Here is an 8041-nt window from a genome sequence, read left to right as displayed (position 1 = left end):
GCCACCAGCCTGGCTCCGCCCCAGAAATGCCCCGGCGGGGGCTGTAGCAGGGAGTTGAGTTTGCCCCGCTACACTTGTCCTGCGGGGCAGCAAGATTAAAAGTGGCTGCGGGGAGAGATGCAGGGGGAAAGGAAAAGGAAAACGAGATGCAGAGATTGAGAAGGAAAAAAAAGAGACGCCGAGCTGCGAAGGAGAAAAGAGTGACCCCCAAAAGGGGCTGAGCAGGTACAAGGACCTGCGGGGCTGGTGTGAGGAACTGAGAAGGGAAAAGATGGAGCGGTCCTCCCAGGAGCCACGCAGGGAGAAGCTGGTCCTTGGTCCTCTGGCGGTGCATGCTAAGCACCGAGGGGAGACTTCATCCAGACCTGCGAGCAAAAAGCAAGAGAGAGAGATTTCGGACAAAGGAAAAGTGAATCGAGAACCAGGCTCCTGCCAAGGATCGAGACCCACCCTGGGGTGGGAAGATCCCATCAGGGAGGACCTGGCCATAAGTGCAGGAGTCAGCTCCCAGGACAGAACAAGGGGATTGCTGACAAAGAGGATTAGCCCCAGCCTGTGAAGAATAACAGCTTGGGAAAGTATCCCTGACAAAAAATAGACTGAGCTGGAAAAGCATAAGCCGGCTAAGTGCAGCCAGTAACTTTAAGTTCGTTAGAACATGTATTGCAAGCAAGAAAGAGGTCCCCAAGAGAAGGGGGAACTTGTTGGTAAATTGACACCTTGTTTTGAGTTATTCTGGGTTGCAATAATTATAATTTCAGTAGGAAGACTAAAAATGGACAATTGGATCAAACTGAGGCCCTGGTTCAGAGTTTAAACGAAGACGCAGTTAGTCATGCAGGACTCAGTTGCCCAGTGCCATTAAGATCCCAGGGGGGAAACAGACATGGTGTAAAGAAAGGTGGAGCCATGCACTTTATGCTACAGACCCTAAGGACACATCTGTAAGGCAGCCTCCCACATTATCCTTTATCTAAGTAGTACGTCAAGACGTGGCAGGAAAGAGGGAAGTGGGCTGCACAAACAGGAGAGTGCCCTACTATCCCTGTTACACAGACATTCACCTTGTAACCAGCTTGGGGGGGGGGGAAAAGTGCTGGGAGAACATCCTCTGGGCTGTGGGAGGCTTCTGGCCTTGCCTCATGCATCCACACAAGGAGCTGGAGAGATGTGGGGAGACAGATCTGCCTTAGGGGGAGAAGTAACGTGTTGAACAGAACCATAAGGCAACGGTGGACTGTCAATGCACCACAGCCATAGACAAGTAGGGCTGCAAAGGGCCTGCACAGGTCATCTAGTCTGACCCCTGGCCTGAGAAAGAATCATCCCTATCCAAACGGCCCCCTACAAACCATCCCAGAGGCAGACTAAGCTTCATTGGGGCCCTGGGCAAACAGAAAATTGGAGGCCCTCCACACCCCATTATAAACATGAAAGTATAAAGCATTAATAAATAGACCTGTTAAATGTTTGCACGGTGCGTTAATAAATAAAGCACAACACACAATGTCAAAATGAACTACTCAGTTTTGGTGCACAAAAAACTGAATAAAACAACTGCCTTAGAAAAATTACTCAGATGCATGGCATTGCCATAAATGTATAACAATGTGAAATGAAGGATGTTTTAATTTAGTGGTCATGTAGACTCCTGTATGACTTTTTTTTTTTCCTGAAAAGGATGGTGTGTGTTCAAAAGCTTGCAAATACATTTTTTTGCTCATTCTTAGTTGGCCTAATAAAAGATAGTGTCTCTACCCAAAGACTCCACCCAGGGCTGTCCCTAGGGGGGGCAAATTGGGGTGACCACCCTAGGTCCTGCACTTTGGGGGGCCCCACGGAGCTGGGTGGAGCAGCAGTGGTGCGGAGCTGGGCAGTGATGGCTCCGCATCCAGCGGCTCGCTACCCCCACCCGCCGCCAATGCTGCTACTACTGCCAGTGGTGGCAGTAGCTTCTTCAGGTCTGGGATCAGAATGAGGTTGGGGCCCCGCATGGGCTAATTTGCCCTGCACCCTGCTCTGGTCACCTCTGACTCCAGCTATACATCAGCACTCTCCTCCATCCACCTCTACCTGTTTCTCACCCATTGTCTGCCACAATTTGCATTTTCACTGATTAGCATGTTGCATATTGGCTTCTGGGATAAGTCATCCTCAAAAAAGAATCAAACTGGCCAGGAGGCATGCTCCATAGCCCTTGTAAGCTCAGTAACTAGAAAAATACAGTGAGACTAGTAAAACCACCACTACAAGCCATCTTTTCCACGGGTGGGCAAATAACGGCCTGCGAGGCCGTTCTCTCTCGCCCTGGGGGCCCCTGAAAATTTTGGAAAATATTTCTCTGCCCTTGGTTCCTGTAAAAAATGACAGGAACCAAGAGCAGTAGGACCCAGTGGGCTCCAACAACAGCAGGCAGCCCGGCCCCATCCCCCAGCCGGAAACCCCTTCCCGGGTTTCTAGGTTAGGAGCGTGACTGCCCCGGCCCAGGAAGCTCAGGTAAGGTGGGGGGGGGGGAGCGGGAACCCCGGGCAAGGAAGGAGCGCGGGTGGAAGCGGCCCCTCCCCACCCATGCCTGGCCTGTGCCCGATCCGGACAGCGAGCACCTGCAGCACGGGGCACCAGGCATGGGAAGGGGAGGGGCTGCTTTCCTCCCCCAACCCGCACTCAGCAGCACCTTGTAACCGGGCCCCACTGCCAGGCTGGTAGTGAGGCCGGGTTACAAGCTGGTGCTGAGCGCGGGGAAAAGTGGCCCCTCGCCCACCCCATGGCCAGCGCCCCGCACTGCGGCCGCTCGCAGCCTGCCTGGGGCTGCCTGTGACTTCTGCAGACAGCCTCATGCAGGGTGCGAGCGCCTGCAGCGCGGGACGCCGGCCGTGGGGCAGGTGAGGGGCCACTTTTCCCCATGCTCAGCACCAGTTTCTTCCCTGCTGGCGAGCAGGGGGTTGGGGCTGTGCGCTGCCCCCCGCCTGTACCACAGAGCTGTGGGGTACTGGGAGTGAGCAGGCAGGGTGCCAGTGGGAGCACAGGGCCCACACTGGTGTCCTGGGGCCAGTGCTGGTGGGGCCCAAAGCAGGGTGGCAGGAGCATGGAGTCCCAGCTGGCAGGGGCTCTATGGAGCAGGGCCAGCTCCCCGCTCCCTGCTGGTGCAGTCCGGCCCAGCTCCATGGACCCCTGCCAGCCCGCACCCTGCTTTGAGCCCCACCGGTACTGGCCTTGGGACATTGGTCTCCTGACACTGGGACACCTGTTAAGGGATGGGGCACTTGCCAAGGGGTGGGTCTACCTATGCAGCCCTCTCAGCCTGCCAAGACTGGGTAAGCAGACCTCCGCTCAAAATAATTGCCCACCCCTGTATTAGACCAACTAAAATAGTTGGAAAAAAAATTCCTCTGGCTACTACTACTCCCCCCCCCCCCCCCCCCCCCCCCCCAAGTCCTCCTTGGTGCCAGGAGCAGTAGCACTCAGAGGCCGAGTGTAGCCCCCAAATTGCTGCCAGAGAAAATGCTGGAGCTGCGATTTTGGCTCTTCCTGCTACCTGTACTACCATTTTGTTTTTCTATGAGTACTCGGACATGCTGGCTTATTTATACAAATATTCATGAATCTTTACAAAAGATCTGTTAAATATTTTGCCTTGCTGCTCGTTTACTAGTTTGAAACTATTTCACATACTGAAGCAAGCAACAGAAACAAGATTATGTTGTTTAAGTAATTGATTCTCAGAAATACACCTCATAGGTAATTCATCAGCTGAAATGTGCAGTTACCAGTACTTAAAATAAAAACTTCTACAGAGGTTGAAATTAAAGTAAAGGACCTAACACATGGCTATTTAAGCAGGAAACAAAACGTTATTTGAAGCATTGCAAAATGGCACCCGTTTAAATTAGACACTTTACTGAAGCGCACCACTGCTCCATACATTGCATGTGGTGTAGAGGGTGATGGGGACACATAGGTCTGCTAGCAACTCACTGCACCCGCCTGCATATAAATGCAAGGGAAGGGAGAGAAGCAGACTGCAGGCAGTCTCAGCTAGAGCTGGGTAACCTCCCCCCACTCCCATCACTGGAGGCAGGTAAGCCCCTCCATTCCTCTGGCTACTACTACCCCCCCCCCCCAAGTCCTCCTCAGTGCCAGTAGCACTCAGAGGCTGAGTGTAGCCCCCAAATTGCTGCCAGAGAAAATGCTGGAGCATACCATGGCTGGGGAGGAATTTTGAAGCAGTACAGCAGACTGCAGAGGTTGTACCCACCTCCTGTGCTGAAATAATACTGTTTTGAAATTAAAAAAAAATAACTTCTGTCCTCATCCTTACTGGTGGTAAGCATTATTGCTTCAAAACAAGATTGTTCCCGTGTTACCAAGAAAGGTGTCCTCCCAGGGAGGATACTGCTGGGCCTCAGACTTGTCTTTAGCAACAAAAACAGGCATGAAGTGGGGAACTTTTTAGTAGTTTTGAGTTTCTTGCAGGAGAAACAAATCTAACATATAGAAAACAGATAATAAACAAAGCACAAAACATCCACTTTGGCCATTCACCATAAAAAGTACAGAACATTAACATAAAAATAGGAACATCGAGATTTACACTTAAAAAAAAAAAAAAATACACACACACACACAACAAATCTTAAAAATTCTCTTAATCTAAAAATCGGTGGTTTTCCACAACATGTGAAGCAAGTCTTTTTCCCAATATTAAATAGTGTTCAAGTCAGACATTTAACAGTCCAGAATACAGCTGAAGCCCATGGAACAGAAAGCAAAGTTGGGAGTTCTCTGTTTGTTTTCTTCCCACCTTTCTGCACCAGCATCATTATTAATGCTTCTGAAGTAGTGGCCCATCGCTAAAGACAAGAAATCACGAATTGAACAAGGTGAAATTGTTTGATAAGAAAAAGGAAACAGTTCCCACAGATCCTCACCATCACCACAGAGCCTTGCTACCTTAACTTTTCTATTGTTTCAGTGTCCAGAATAACGTTTCAGATATGAAAACTCTAGAAATTCTTGAGTGTGTTTGAATGAGTGTATTTTGCATTGTGTTAACAAATTAGTTCTGTGTGTCACAGTAATGTATCAGTTCTATTCTACTCTAGGCATTAGAGTTAGCTTCTCCAAAGAGGCAAGGGTCTCTGAAGGTGATCTGTTACACACCCAACATTAGAATTAAAGAGTGCCTACTTTTGGCTCACTTTGCTCCAAGCAATATTAACAACGGCATGGCTCTGGCAGCTGGAAATTCTTTGGCCACTCCAGAGTGCCCCTGAAACAGTAAGTCTAGATAGTCATGTGTCTCTAGTGGGTTATGGAATAGAGAAAATCCCACACAATTTACTGATTCGTTTTGATGCACTGGCTGGGGGAGTAGTTAGCTGACTGCACGATTTCACAATGATTACACACTTAATTCATACAACACAATTTTATTTTAAAACTCTTTGCTATGTATATAACACTGCTTAGCTTTAAGAAACACCACAAACATTAAAAACACAATAATTACATATATCAGAAACAATGCTCCGAATGCACTTCCTTCCCAAACAATGCTATAAGAATTAGTGTTACAAAAACAACTACAATTACAACTAAAAGTTAAATTTGAATCAATACTATTATTTTCATTATATACTTACAATCCTAGAATTCCGAGACGCCAAATACCAAAATATGGTTTCATTCCTCAGTAGTACGATTTAATGGGCTCGCCTCAGCAATACGATTCAATGAGCTGGGCTTAACAGTGATAGGACTAAGTCCCCTTCCTTCAGTCCCTTTCGGGCGCTCTGCAGCTTCAGCGTGAACTAAGAGATTCGTGTTCACGGAGAGGTTGGATCAGGTGATCAGTCTGTTCCGGGCTACACTTGCGATTCTTCCTTCGTTGTTCTGCAAGTGAAGTCACCTCCAAATTGAGACAGTAGGTTACAGTTTTTAATTGAGCGAGCTGCCGTCAGTGGGCTCCTCCTACTCAACTTGTCATTACTCCCAAATTTGGGCTCGGATCTTACTCAACAGATTCTTTTGAAATTACCTTTGTTGAGCATTTTAAATTATTCTTGGGGAGATTTCCATATCACTGTAAATACCCTTTTCTTACCAATTTGGTTAAAAGGCTTTGATGTCTCGGAATTCAGGATATTTGCTCTCTTTGTAAAAGACTTCTAAAGATAACATTTAAATTAAGCGAAGTCAGGACATTTTACACGTAGCCCCAAAAACAATGACTTAGATAAGGAGATAAATCCTATCTTCTTCCTGAAACTGGCTAATGGGCAACCTTTACAAACATTCAAACTATTTCATTCAATATGACATCATGCAACTACACAATGATTTGCAAAGGTGCGAGATGCTGCCATTGAGAACTCTAAAATCAATAAATGGTGGATGTTAGGAAGGTCATTGAAAGGGGATAGATAGATCACACTCAGAAAATCCGCTTCAGTGCTTTCCCTGTATAGCACCCACTTCTCTCACAGCTGGGGACAGAATACTGGGCTAGATGGACCACTGCTATGACCCAGGATGGTACACCTTACAAAAAGCTGCAACACCCATGCACAAAAGCAATGGCAGACACCTGAACACTCCCCATCAGGAGAAAATCTGATAGTCATTTTTTTCCCCCAAAGACAGTAAATTGGAGGAGCCTTCCCAGGGGTAAATAGAAAACTACACTCAAATTGTACCTGTGCCTTACTTGAACAAGCTGTGCTCTGTTGACCTAGAGAGCTCAAGTGGACTTCTTGACGCAGATCCAGTGTCGCAAAGACATGCAGTCTATGGGAGCCAAAGCCACTGTATTTAGGTATGCACAGGCCATGTTTTGCCCCTCTTCGTCTAGTAAAATTCTGAAAAGAAACCCAAGAAAAAACAGCTTCTATTCTGGACTTGGTGTTTCAGTTAAGCAACAGAAATGCTAAGCATGTCTGCATACCTCCCAAAGTCAAAGCCAAGCAACAACATTTTATGTTTAGCAAAAGTCCTCAGCTTGCTGGAAAAAAAAAAAATTTAAAATACATTTGCATGTAGATACTTCCTCAAATCTGCTTTGGGGCTAGCTTGGGTTTTTTTTCTTGGCTTTGATCAGAGATGTGCTTCTCCCCACCCCTCCAGGCAGTCACGACTAGAGTAACTCACATGTCATTAGTGAACAGTGATCCATCTACCCACCGCCATCCCTCTGTTTCTTTCCTTAGTCCTATCCAGTAATTTTCTTTTCCTTTTTTAGAGTAGATAGTGTCCTGTAATTAAGGATGGAAAAGAACAGTTATTCACACCATTTAAATGCTCTTGAGACAGAATATGAAGAGATTAGTAGAGGTGCAGGCACAGTCCAGGAACATGCTACCTGATGGCCAGGAGCATTGCAGTCATTCTGTCTCTCTTTTTTCTCTGTTAGTCGCAGCCATTTAGTACAGAGTATTTATGGCATTTGGTCTATTAAGTCTTTTCAATATAGCGCTCCTGCAGCGTTCTGCCCTTCAGACTCCCAGTATCCTTTTGTGGCAGGGCTGGGCTCCCTGTTCCAAGGAGAGATCTGAAGATCTTTTCCAACCCCAGCCTTGCTGAGGAGTCCCTCTCCTGAAGTCTTTTCTACTTCTCAGCCAGGGCTTGGACTTCTTCCCCAATTGGTCCAGGGATTACACAGCCACCCCTTTCCATGGAAGTGTGCCACTTTGTGTGTACACTTCCCTAGCTCCCAGTGTCCATATTCTTCTGCCTGTGCACCTTCACCTCTCCAGTAAGGCTTGCCCCCAGCTCTTTTCCTGGCTCTGGTTCAATCAGTGACCTTTCTTGCACCGCCTGAAGTAGTACAGGGCTCTGGTGCTTTCCCCAACTTGCTTCTTCCTGGAGAACCATTTTTATCATGAACTATGCCTTGACTGTCAGTCAAGTAGTTGGCTGAAAATCCCAAAACTCTTGAAGGAGACAGGCTACCCTGTTATAGTGGAGAATCTGTATTTCCCTGCTTTTTTTTGTTTTGAAGCAGCGTTAGCATGACCGTCACGTAAAGTAATACGGGAAGTCTGCA

The 8041-nt window shown here is 47.4% G+C and overlaps 1 protein-coding gene and 1 long non-coding RNA gene across 3 annotated transcripts in view; both read right to left on the bottom strand.

Annotated features, from left to right (window-relative positions):
• The window catches only part of LOC102382656 (C-type lectin domain family 2 member L-like), a 25440-nt gene that overhangs the window by 15520 nt on the left and 1879 nt on the right, over positions 1–8041 (bottom strand). The gene's annotated exons all lie outside the window — the stretch shown is intronic.
• The window catches only part of LOC102381997, a 3997-nt gene continuing 326 nt past the window's right edge, over positions 4371–8041 (bottom strand). Inside the window, exons 2-4 of one of the 2 annotated variants that reach the window (XR_324574.3) lie at positions 7147–7250; positions 6707–6857; positions 4371–4850 (exon numbers count right to left, since the gene is read on the bottom strand). This is a non-coding gene — a long non-coding RNA (uncharacterized LOC102381997). Of the gene's footprint in view, positions 4851–6204; positions 6858–7146; positions 7251–8041 lie in introns of those variants that run through there. The other variant, XR_003095574.1, reaches the window with a different exon arrangement.

Source organism: Alligator sinensis, unplaced genomic scaffold, assembly GCF_000455745.1.
Source record: "Alligator sinensis unplaced genomic scaffold, ASM45574v1 scaffold148_1, whole genome shotgun sequence".
Taxonomy (NCBI): domain Eukaryota; kingdom Metazoa; phylum Chordata; order Crocodylia; family Alligatoridae; genus Alligator; species Alligator sinensis.
Note: the sequence above shows the minus strand (reverse complement) of the source record. Positions and strands in the feature narration are given on the sequence as shown.